General features: G+C 43.7%; 1 long non-coding RNA gene and 1 pseudogene across 1 annotated transcript; one reads left to right on the top strand and one right to left on the bottom strand.

The window, feature by feature from the left end:
* Positions 1-41: 41 nt before the first annotated feature.
* Positions 42-10,582, top strand: LOC123334032. The gene is made up of 2 exons (XR_006551770.2): positions 42-409; positions 9,348-10,582. It is a non-coding gene; the product is annotated as an uncharacterized LOC123334032 (long non-coding RNA).
* A 214-nt stretch (positions 10,583-10,796) lies between these two features.
* On the bottom strand, positions 10,797-11,263 carry LOC112585605 (annotated as a pseudogene).
* Positions 11,264-12,363: the final 1,100 nt, after the last annotated feature.

The following is a 12,363-nucleotide window of genomic DNA, read 5'->3' as shown; positions in this document are numbered from 1 at the left end:
GCGGCCCAGGGTGGGCGGGACAAAGGTCGCTCTTCCGTTTTAAATCGCTAGTGGTTGCCAGGGGCGCTCGGAACTGAAGGTGTGTGGTCATAGTTCACTTTTTTAGAGTTGTTGTGAACCTGTCCCAAGATTGTCAACTGGGTAATTTTATGGCGAGCCAGACTGTTTGAACCCTGGTTTGATGGGCCCCTATCAGAGAGCGTTTGTCCCAGGCTGTCCTCGCTTTCCACCCGCCCGGCTGTTGGCTGTATACCCAGCTCTTCCGGCTCCGGCGCAGACTTCCTCCAGGTGCTGTGACTGCCTCCAGGACTGAACTTGGGAAATAATGGGATGCGTCTGTACCGGTGCTGTGAGCGAGTCCATTCACTTCAGTCCACCCCTCCCATGGCTCGTTTGTTGAGAAAAGTTGGTGAGTTTTAGTTGGTAGGAAAGTCTTGAAGTTTCCCCATGGCCAGGGTAATTTTACAGTAAGTCTCCTACATAGGAAATTTCAAAGTTGAAAGTTGCAAACTTTCAAAGGTGGGAAGTACCTTCGCATGTCCAGTTACCTAAGTTAGTTCACATGTCTGGCATACACTGTCATATGTGTGCGTCCTTTACAAGTGGTTTTGCTTTTGTGTACTTTACAGTACTATATAGAGTACAGTAGTATAGTATCTTTATTTCAAGCCCAAGATATCCTGAAGTGAGCTAAAGCAGTGGTGATGTAGCTGGTTACTACTGTACTTTTCAAGGTACTGTACCATAAGATTAAAAGTGTTTTCTTTATTTTTTTGTGTTTGTTTGTTTTTTATATATTACTGTGAAGAGTATTATAAACCTATTACAGTACAGTACTATATAGCTGATTGTGTTAGTTGGGTACTTAGGCTAACTTTATTGGACTTACTAACAGGCTCTTGGAAGGGAACTCATTCATGTGTAGGGGACTTCCATTCTTACCCCCCAGCCACTAGTACCACAGGCTTTCAACCTAGTGACCCAGAGCTCTGGATCTGGGATTCAAATTGTTCACTGTTTTTTCTATTATCCATGAATTAACGGACAGCAGTGTCTTGTTTGTTTTTCTAACTTACCTTCCCTTAAGGGTAGGAGAGCACACTCACGGCTTCATAGAAAGACTGTAAATGATATGTTCAAGAAAGATAGCCAGTTAGGAAGTCATTTAGTGGGTGGTGTATGACTGAAAGAGAAATGCCAGTGTTCCATTTTTGGTTAATCATACACCACTGGTCAAGGCCTCAACCTCTCCAGACCTGTTTCTCTCAAGTTCCTGACCTGGCCTCAGATTAGGTTTGTAAATGACCAAGGCAATTCAGTGTTAAGGAAATGTAGAAACAAGCCTTCTGAGTATTGATATCTGTTTTCCCCGTCCTTTATGTCCTTCCCTCATGAGTTCAACTGGAATTTTGTTTTTGTGGCCCCTAGCCAATAAGAAGTTTGACACTGATAAAACTGAGGAGAAATTCCAAGAGCAGTCCTCAGACATCTTTTAGATTTATCCCTCAGGTTTCTGGTCAGCTTAATATGGCCTTTCTATTACAAAGGCCATAGGTAAGCTTCATTATGCTTAGTTAAGTTCATTATGCTTTCTCTTCTGAAGTTCTTTTGAAATTAATATATAGTAACTATTTATACATATCTACATAAATATTACCTATGTACCTAAATAGGTTGTTGTTGTTTTTCAGTCACTAAGTCCTGTCTGACTCTTGTGATGCCATGAACTACAGCTACAGCCCACTAAGCTCCTCTGTCCATGGGATTTCCCAGGCAAGGATACTGCAGTGGTTTGCCATTTCCTTCTCCAGGGGATCTTCCAGACCCAGGGATCAAACTGCATTGCAGGCGGGTTCTTTACCGCTGAGCCACCAGGGAAGCTCACTTCAGGCGTAATAATATGTCCTGAACACCCAGGGATGCAGGGTGCTCTGCAGCCCTTATTACTATCAGATAGTATGGTGAATGTGTCAAAAAATTACTTGAATGTAGAATTCTCAGGGTAAATGTGCTTGTGCCCTAGATATCATAAGTGAAAGGAAGCTGCAGGTAGCACTGATTGTGGATAAGAAGGGAAATCTTGTTTTCTCCCAAGAAAGTGGACCATTAGGGCATAAAAATCCAGCACCTACTGTATTTATTGCCCATAATCAATCCTGTTCAATAAATGTTTCATTGAAAGTTGGACTGGATATCCTCTGAAAAAAAATAATAAGGAAGCCATAGAAGACAGAAAGGAAAGGAATGAAGTAAACATGAGAGAATGAGCTGGACTCAAAAAATAAGAAAGATATAAAAACATCTTGGAGAGCTAGGCACATGGGTCCTGGAGCAAAATAAAGTGTGGCAGAATAATAGCCAGAGTGTACTGGAAACACTACGCAAAGAAACCAGTAAGAACTGGTCCCTAAATGGAATTCTTTATGTGCCTGTAGTTTTCTAACTTATAAGTGACTGCACAAGGCTGCTAATGTGCTTCATTGCTGTAACGTTTGGGACTCCTCTGCTGGGCAGCTTTGACTGGAGGACCCATCAGCCTAACATAGAGTTTCTTTAATTTGTGCTGCAGTCTAAGACCTGCCTACTCAATCATTTCTTTTTTCTCTGCATAGATGTCAGGTATGTGACTTGATAGTCACAGTTTGCAGACTCTCACACCTGCCCTTCTCCTTTCCCTTTTATCTTTGACAGATAGCTCCCCTAATAAATATCTTGCATGTTGTTATGGGTTGAATTGTGATTTCCCCAAGATCCATATGTTGAAGGATCCATATGTTGAAGGATCCATATGTTGAAACTCTAAACCCACAGTACCTCAGAATGTGACTGTATTTGGAGGTGAGTCTTTGAAAGACACAATTAAGTTAAAATGAACCTGTTAAGGTGAACCCTAACCCAGTTTGGCTGATTTCTTAAAAGCAGAGGAAATTTGGACGCGTAAGGAGACACTTGGGGTATGTGTACAGAGGAAGGGCCATGCTGCAAAAGTGGCCATCTGCAAGCCAAGGATGGAGGCCCCAAAAGAAACCAAACCTGTTGACATCTTGATCTTGGACCTCTAGCCTCCAAAAGAGTGAGAAATAAATTTCTATTGTTTAAGCCACCTAGCCCTAGCTAATGTACATGTCAAATCACACTTTGGCAACTGCCTCTTAGAGGGCCCAAACTAGCACAGGTGGTACCAGGAGAGGTCCAAGAAAACATAGAAAGTTGAGAAAGTGTGATGGCTCACTCACTACCTTGTAAACAAAGATGATGCTTTCCCGAGTAGTGTAGGGGCATGGGTAGTTACTAACACAGTTGGTGATCTAGCTGCTAAAGGTTTGATCATTAGTAACCTGGCTACCCTGGTAACTCAGATGGTAAAGAATCTGCCTGCAATGCGGGAGACCAGGATTCGATCCCTGGGTTGGGAAGATCCCCAGACAGAGGACATGGCAACCCACTCTAGTATTCTTGTCTGGAGAATCCCCATGGACAGAGGAGCTTGGTGAGCTACAGTCCATGGGGTCGCAAAGAGTTGGACACGACTGAGCGACTAAGAACAATTTGGGAAAACATCCCAGTGGAGGAGAAAGCCCTTGCAGGTACAATTTCAGGCATGTGAAATACATGGTGGTTGGGGGAGAAACATGCCTGTAAGGGCAGTGGAGTTTACTGGTTACTGCCAAGTTGTAGTGACACTCTGGAAAGGAATAAGGAGAAAGCAAGGGTTCTCCCCTGGTTAATGGTTAAGTATGAGAGACAGTGGGCCTCTTTAGTAGCTTTCAAAGAGGCTTTTATCTCCTATAGTGGAAGAGCTGACAGTTAAGCCACTGACTCAGGACTTCAAAGAGGCAACAGGTCAGGGCCCTGGTTGAGAAAACCTGAAACAAGAGATAGTGCATCTGAATGGACATCTGTAAGGATGTTAGTTCTGCAAGCCCCACATGAACTCTCAAAATTTGCAGAGGTGGTTTACCTCTTCTTCTTACTCCCTTCATGCTGAAAGACACTGCAGAGCCACTGCCCCATAAGGCAACATAGAAGTTGTCCCTACCTCTTCTACTGGCTGCCAGGGCAGTAACTAGAGTTAAATCCTAGGGAAGCCCAGCTGAGAACATACTTGGCCTGATACAGAAGGAAAGAGATTATATACAAAGAGCTGTAAGAACTAGCTAGCATATACAGACAGAAGCCAGGAGAGTATCCTGCAGTTGAATTTTGAGGTTGCTTGATCAAAGGGGCTGGAATATAAGACTGTATAATCAGGAATTCATTGAATTAGGAGCACTTTCTGGAGGTACAGGATTTAGCACCGTAGCAAAAACCCTTGGGGATGAAACAAACTGCAGGGGGGCTTTTAGGAACCTAGAGAAAGGGATGGCCAATGCTGAGTAAAGTAGAAATGTCTCAGTTACCCTGGCATGTGGTAGAAGAATGAATAAAAAGACAAGGAAGTGGGCATGCAGGAATAGATGTGAGGCCAGAGGACCCATCAGAGGATTATGTTCCACAGGAAGGCTCAGGAAACACACCATTCACTGAGGCCGTCAGAAATCCTCTGGTGAGGGGCAAGAGCATCACCAAGAAGTCTGGGCTGACATAGGAACAGTCTGGGGTTGGAACAGAGCTGGGATTGATTAATAACTATGGAAATGATATCCCCCTTCCCCAAGTAATACAGGCCAGATGGTGGCACTTAATCACCAGGAGGCCACAAATATTAAAAAGATGAGCCACTTCTGACAAGATTGGCAGCCAAGGGCCTTGACAGGGAATTATGAAGATGGATATAGAGCCTAGCATCTCTAGAGGTAAAGTTAACATCTACAACCAAAAATAGGCCAAGATGGAAAAATAGGAGACTGAAGATGGTCCCCCTCACCCCCAACCCTAGCCAAAAACTCATTATCCCTTGTTCAATGTCTGGATTTGGGCCACTTTTCAGATCCAAAATCCATTGACTAAGAGATGGCAGATCCTGCAGCACTTCAGCAAGTTATACATGTAATGATTCTCCAGTCCTTCCCCAAAGAGACCTGTGGCCATTTACTATAGTGACTGTATACAATGTGGAAGAGGGATAACCAGAAAATTGACTCAAAAAATGGAAATCAGTACCCTGAGACCCAAGCATTGTCATGGCCCCCTGTTAGACTGGACACTTATGAGGGCCTTGTAGTAAATGAGGTCCTTGCTAAAGTCAGTAACAGCGGGTCCATGGTGTCTGTGGGCCCACCCAATGATCATTTCTTCAGTTCCTGTGTATGTAATTGGAATTGATCTATTTGACAGTTAGGTGCAAAAGCAATTACAGTTTTGGACCCTGAATCTTAAATCTTTGTAACTAGGCTCAAACATCTTTATTAATCAAAATAGGAACCATTACAGTCAACACATTTTTGCCAACAAGAAATAAATTTATTTATCCCTGTCATGTAAAAATCTGTGCTTCAGGATTAGGCAAACCCTTGGAAAGCATTTTCTGCATCCTGCTGCTTGTGGGAGCATTTTTCCTGCAAAAAGTTGTCAGGATGCTTGAAGAAGTGGTAGTCGGTTGGCAAGAGGTCAGGTGAATATGGTGGATGAGGCAAAACTTTGTAGCCCAATTCATCCAACTTTTGAAGCATTGGTTATGTGATGTGTGGTCGGGCATTGTCATGGACCCTTTCTGTTGACCAGTGCTGGCTGCAGTTTTCAGTGCATCTCATCAGTTGGCTGAGCATGCTTCCCAGGTGTAATGGTTTTGCTGGGATTCAGAAAGCTGTAGTGGGTCAGACCAGCAGCAGACCATCAAACAATGACCATGACCCTTTTTTTTTTGGTACAAGTTTGGCTTTGGAAAGTGCTTTGGAGCTTCTTGGTCCAACCCCTAAGCTGATCATCACTAGTTGTCATATAAAATCCACTTTTCATTGCATGTTACAATCTGAGAAATGGCTCATTGTTGTTGCACAGAATAAGAGAAGATGACACTTCAAAATGACAGTTCTTTTTGATTTGCGATCAGCTCATAAGGCACCCACTTATTGAACTTTTTCACTTTTCCAGTCTGCTTCAAATGCCTAATAACCATAGAATGGTCAGTGTTGAGTTCTTGGGCAACTTCCCATGTAGTTGTAAGAGGATCAGCTTTGATGATTCAATTGGTCATTGTCAACTTTAGATGGCAGGTCACCACACCCCTCATATTCGAGGCTCCTGTCTGCTTTGCAAAACTTTTTCAACCACCACTGCATTGTATATTAGCAGTTCCTGGGAGAAATGTGTTGTTGACCTTGCAAATTGTGCTGCTTTATGACCCATTTTGAACTTGCATAAGAAAATCGCTTGAATTTGCTTTTTTTGTCTAACATGATTTCCATAGTTTAAAATATATATAAAATACATAGCAAGTAATAATTCATTAGCAAAAAACATATAGCAAGAAATGTGTATTAAAATGATGAATAACGTAACCACATTTAAGAATATATTCCAGTATCGAATGGCAGATGTCAACAGTCCAAAACCACAATTACTTTGGCACCAACCTTGTAATTTGTTGCTGCTGTTGTTGTTTAGTCTCTAAGTCATGTCCAACTTCTTCATGAACGCATGGACTGTAGTCTGCCAGGCTCCTCTGTCCATGGAATTCTCCAAGAATACTGGAGTGGGTTATCATTTCCTCCTCAAGGGGATCTTCCTGACCCAGGGATCAAACCTGCATCTCTTGTGTCTCCTGCATGGGCAGGCAGATTCTTTACCACTAGCACCACCTGGGAAACCCAGTCCCTGTCATGTCTCCATTTAATTAGCCAGTCTGGCCCCTGCAGAAACTAACTGGATGGATCCTGAAGAATGACTGTAGACTATTGCAGGCTTTAGCAAGTAACAGCTCTAATCACACCTGCTGTGCTGGGCATAATATTGTTGCTAGAGTTCTTGCCTGGAGAATCCCAGGGACGGGGGAGCCTGGTGGGCTGCCATCTATGGGGTCGCACAGAGTCGGACATGACTGAAGCAACTTAGCAAGAGCAGATTAATAAGGCATCAAGATATGGTGTATGGCCAGTGATTTGTTGAATGAATTATTTTCCATTCTAATTAGAGAAGATATCAGAAAAGGTTCACATACATGTGGGATAAATAATAATATTTACGTACAGTTTTGCCTCAAGGATAAGTTAACTCTGTCCTCTGTCATAGTCAAAAGACATCTGGACCACCTGGACAATTCATAGAATATCACATTGACCCATTACATAGATGATATTATGCTGGGCAGACAAGTGCAAGCAAGAGGTGGCTAGTATGCTGGAGGCATTGGTAAGACCATGCTCCAGAAAGTAGAAAAATGCTGCAAAGATTCAAGGATTTGTCACTTCAGTGAAGTTTTTAAGGGTCCATCCTTACACGTAAAAAATGTTGCATCTTGCATCCCCTGCCACAAAGAATGCTTGGTATCTCTGGTATCTTGGTAACAGGGCTTGGTATCTCTGTTCATCTTCTGGGGCATATTCCGTATCTAGGAATACTTCTCCAGCTTATATACTAGGTAACAGAAGATTTCCAGCTTTGAGACCCAGAACAGAAGGGCTCTTCAGATGGTCCGGTCTCCTATACAAGTATCTCTGTCACTATTCCAGTAGACTCTTGTATTAGAGGGGTCAAGAGTGGGAAAAGATGCAGTTTGGAGCTTGTGGTGGTTAATTTTGTGTCAACTTGACTGGGCCATTGAGTACCCAAATAATTTGGTCAAACATCTGGGTGTGTCTGAGGTGGAGTGGGGGTTTGTTTCTGGATGAGATTAACATAGGATTGGTAGAATGAGTAAAGCAGATTGCCCTGTCTAATGTGGGTGGGCCACAGCCTATCAATTTAAGACCTGAATAGAACCCAACAAAACTGAGTAAAAGGGAATTACAACTGCCCGACTGTATAGCTAGGACACTGGTCTTTTCTAGCCTTCAGACTTGGACAGAAACCTTGTCTCTTCTTGGATCTTGAGCTTGCCAACTTTCAGACTGGAACTTACACCAGAGGTGTTCTGGTTCTCAAGCCTTTGAACTCAGACTGGACATGCACATTGGCTCTCTTAGGTCATCAGCTTGCTGATTGCAAATCTTGGGACTTCTCAGCCTCTGTAATCACATGAGCCAGTTCCTTATAATAAATTTACATCTCTATCTAACTCCTGTTCTGTTTCTCTGAAGGACCCTGACTAATACAGATATGAGCAGTGGAGTACAGCTGTAATAAGTAACTAAAATGCAGAAGCAGCTTTGGAACTGGATAAGGGGTAAAGGCTGGAATAATTTTAAGTTACATGCTAGAAATATGGACATTAAGGGAAAATCTAGTGAGATCTCAGATGGAAATGAGGAACATGTTACTGGAACCTGAAGGACAGGTGATTCCTGTTATAAAATGGTAAAGAACTTGGCTGAATTGTGTCTTAGTGTTTTGTGGAGGTAGAATTTGAGTGATAAAACTGAATATTCAGCTGAGGAGATTTCTAAGCCAAGTACTGAAGGAAGGGCTTGGTCTCACCTTATTACTTAGAGTAAAACATGAAAGGAGAGAGGTGAATTAAAAAGCAAAGAGAAACTAGAACTTGATGACTTAGAAGACTCTCAGCCTACCCATGTTGCAAAAAATGAGAAAACGTGTTTGAATGAAAAAACCAACAGCGTTACTAGATTATTACTTGAAAAGGAGTATATGGGATTACATGAGCAGAAACACTGCCAATTTGAACTGAAGAGGACAGAGATGGGAAAAAATAAGGGACGGCTGTTGGATTTATTGCATTGGACAGGACAGAATAAGAGATGGTCGTCAGGGCCGCTGCCTCAGTTTTGACAGGCAGGTGGCTTCTACCTGAAGCCTTGGGAGTGGGGCTAGACAGCAAAGCCTTGGGAGTGATGCTGCCACCCCGTAGGACCTGGACAGCAGAGCACTGAGCCAGAGAATTACTCTCAAACCTTAAGCTCTAATGGGATTTTTCTCACTAAATTCTGAACTTTCTTAGGACCCATCACTCCTTCCTTCTTTCCTGTTTCTTTTAGAATGGGAATGTCTATCCTATATGCCTGCCCCCTCCCCCACATTGTATTTTGGAAGCACATAACTTGTCTGATTTTACGGATTCACAGCTGGAGAGGAGTTTTGCCGCAGGATGAATCATACCTTGAGTTTCACTATATCTGATTTAGATAATATTTAGAGGAGGCTTTTCGGTTGATGCTAGAATGAGTTAAGACTTTGGGGGCTGTTGGGATGGAGTGAATGTGTTTTGCATGCAAGAATGACATGAATTTTAGGGGGCCAGGGGTGGAATGTTATGGACTGAATTTGTTCCCATCCCCATTCATATGTTGAAGCCTTAACTCCCAACGTGATGGTGAAGAAGAGACACCAGATAGCTCTCCCTGGCTGCCCCCACCCCCCATGAGGGCAGAGTGAGAATGAGAAGGTGACTGTCTCCAAAGCAGGAAGAGGGAATCACATCAGAACCTGAAGATGCTGGCACCATGATCTCAGACTTCCAGCCTCCAAAACTGTCAAAAAACAAATTTCTGCTGTTTAAACCACCCAGTCTAGGGTATTCCATTATAACAGCCCAAACTGAATTAAGACAGAACTTAGGTAAGCCTCAGTGGAAAAATCAAAGTGTAGTCCCTGGGACTTGAGCGGGGCCATTCTATCTGTAGCAGAAAATTACCTAAGTTTTAAGAAACAGCTCCTAGTGTGATACTGCACCTTGGTAGAAACCAAACACTTAACCATGGGACTCCAAGTGACCCTGTGCCCAGAACTGCCCGTTATGGTCTGGGTTCTTTTGGTGTTCAGATGGACCCAGTAGCATTTATTATAAGATGGAAATAGTACATCTGAAATGGAGCTCAAGCACAATTGAGATACTTGTAAGCTGCAGGACCAAGTAATCCAGACTCCCATGTCACCCACCATAGCTGCACCAACAGCTGATCGGCTGAAGGAGGAGGGATAAAGGCTAAATTTGGTTTAATGGATGAGTCAGCTTAGTATGGGGGTGTAAACCAAAATTAGATAGTGGCTCCTTTATAGCCACATACTTGATAGGCTTTGAAAAATAGAGAAGAGGAAAAATCTTCCTAATGGGTAGAGTTAAAGCATTGTCCCTGGTCATTTGGTTTGTATATTAGGAGAAGCAGACTGAAGTAAATATATAGAGATGCTTGGGCATATGTCAGTGGCCTGGCTCGCTGGTGGGGGGCTGGGAAGAAAAAGGCCTGAAAAATCAAAGACAAGAATGTCTAGGGTAGAGTCTTGTGGGTGGATATACAGGAGAGGGCATGAATTGTGAAGACTTTTGTAACACATTTTGCACTTGCCAGGGAAAAGGTACTAAACAATGAAGTAGAATAACTCATCCAATTGTCATTACCAACCTTAATCATTGGCTACCTTGGAACCAGTCTGATGGGAACTATTGTGGGTTATATTGTATCCTCCCCCCCATTTTTTTTTTTTTTGAACCATCACACCATAATTTTATTTAGAAACACTTAGCAAGTTTTTACTCAAATGGGTGTGGAAACTCAGTGAATATTTGTCTTAATTATACCAAAAATAAAACACTTAAAAACAACCATTTGAATGTCAAGTTCTCTCTCCACATGGGTCTGCCACCCTGAGTACCTCCACCTGCCTGTGCCCCAGCCTGCAGTGCTGGAGAGGGGGCGGGGGCGGCCCACCTGACCTCGGCCGCTGAGTCCTGGAAGCGCCGCCCTGGGCAGGGCCCACACATGATGGCCTCCCAGGAGGAGCAGACAGCACAGTCATCCACCTTAAGGATCCTTGTTCTAAGACGGCTCCACGATACTCAAGCAGCAGTCCTCAAACTCCACAAACAAGGGTTCCTGCATGCAGGCCCGCATAAGCTTGGCCTTGTCGTCCGCCTGATTGAGGCCAACCATCAACTGTCTGAGGTGTGGCTTGAGCAGTAAGCTCCTCAGCGCTGCAGACTCCCCTAAATTCTTTAAATTCTGCAAAGACACTCTATCCTCTTCCTCATCACTATTGAGAAAATCAGCCACAGAGTCATCATCATCATCTTCATTTTCCACAGACTTTTTAGTTTTTGCAGTAAGAGCTGGTCTTATTTTTTTCTCAACAAGACCAGTTGCAGGCTTGCACTGCTCTTTGTGCTTCCAGAAGCAGGGCAAGGAGCAGTAGGGCACAAAGCCGGCGGGGCAGCCGTATTTGGGCTTCTCCAAATAACGCAGACGGCGGTACCACAGCTGAGCAACGCCATGGTTTCTTCTGGGACACGCTCCGCGCCTGCCTCCTCCCTCCAATTTATACGTTAAGTTCTAATCCCCCATACCTCAAAATGTGACATCTGGAAATAGGGTTCTTACAGATGTAATTAGTTAAAATGACATCATAACTGCAGTAGGATGGGCCCTAATTCAATGTGACTAGTATCCTTATAAGGAGAAGGCAATGGCACCCCACTCCAGTACTCTTGCCTGGAAAATCCCATGGACGGAGGAGACTGGTGGGCTGCAGTCCATGGGGTCTCTAAGAGTCAGACACAACTGAGTCACTTCATTTTCACTTTTCACCTTCATGCATTGGAGAAGGAAATGGCAACCCACTCCAGTGTTCTTGCCTGGAGAATCCCAGGGATGGGGGAGCCTGGTGGGCTGCCGTCTAAGGGGTCACACAGAGTTGGACACGACTGAAGTGATTTAGCAGCAGCAGCATCAGTATCCTTATAAGCAGAAGGCCATATGAAGACAGACACAGAGAGGAAATGCCACATGAAGATAAAAAGAGATGAGGGTGATGCAGTAGAAACCAAGGAATGCCAAAGATTGCCAGCAAACCACTAGAAGCTAGGGAAGAGAACATGGAACAGGTTTTCCCTCACAACTCTTAGAAGGACTCAAGCCTTCTGACACCTTGATCTCAGACTTGTAGCCTCCAGAATGTGAGACAATATATTTCTATTGTTTAGGACTTCCTTGGTGGTACAGTGGGTAAGAATCCACCTGTCAATGCAGGGAACACGGATTTAATCCCTGATCCAGGAAGAGTCCACGTGCCCTGGAGCAACTAAGCGCATGCACTACAACTGCTGAAGACCCAGTGCAGCCAAAAATAAATAAATGAATAGATAATTTTAAAAATTGTTTAAAAATACATTTCTGTTGTTTAAATCTCTTTGGTAACACGGCCCTAAGAAGCTAATGCAGGCACACAAATGGTGTGCCCACGTAGAGACAGAAGCTAGCTCCTGAAGTGGGTTGCCATTTCCTTCTCCAGGGGATCTTCCCCACCCAGGTATTGAACCTGGGTCACCCACATTACAGGCAGACTCTTTACCAAGTGAGCCACCATGGAAGACAG

Source organism: Bubalus bubalis, chromosome 6 (genome assembly GCF_019923935.1).
Source record: "Bubalus bubalis isolate 160015118507 breed Murrah chromosome 6, NDDB_SH_1, whole genome shotgun sequence".
Classification (NCBI taxonomy): domain Eukaryota; kingdom Metazoa; phylum Chordata; class Mammalia; order Artiodactyla; family Bovidae; genus Bubalus; species Bubalus bubalis.
Note: the sequence above shows the minus strand (reverse complement) of the source record. Positions and strands in the feature narration are given on the sequence as shown.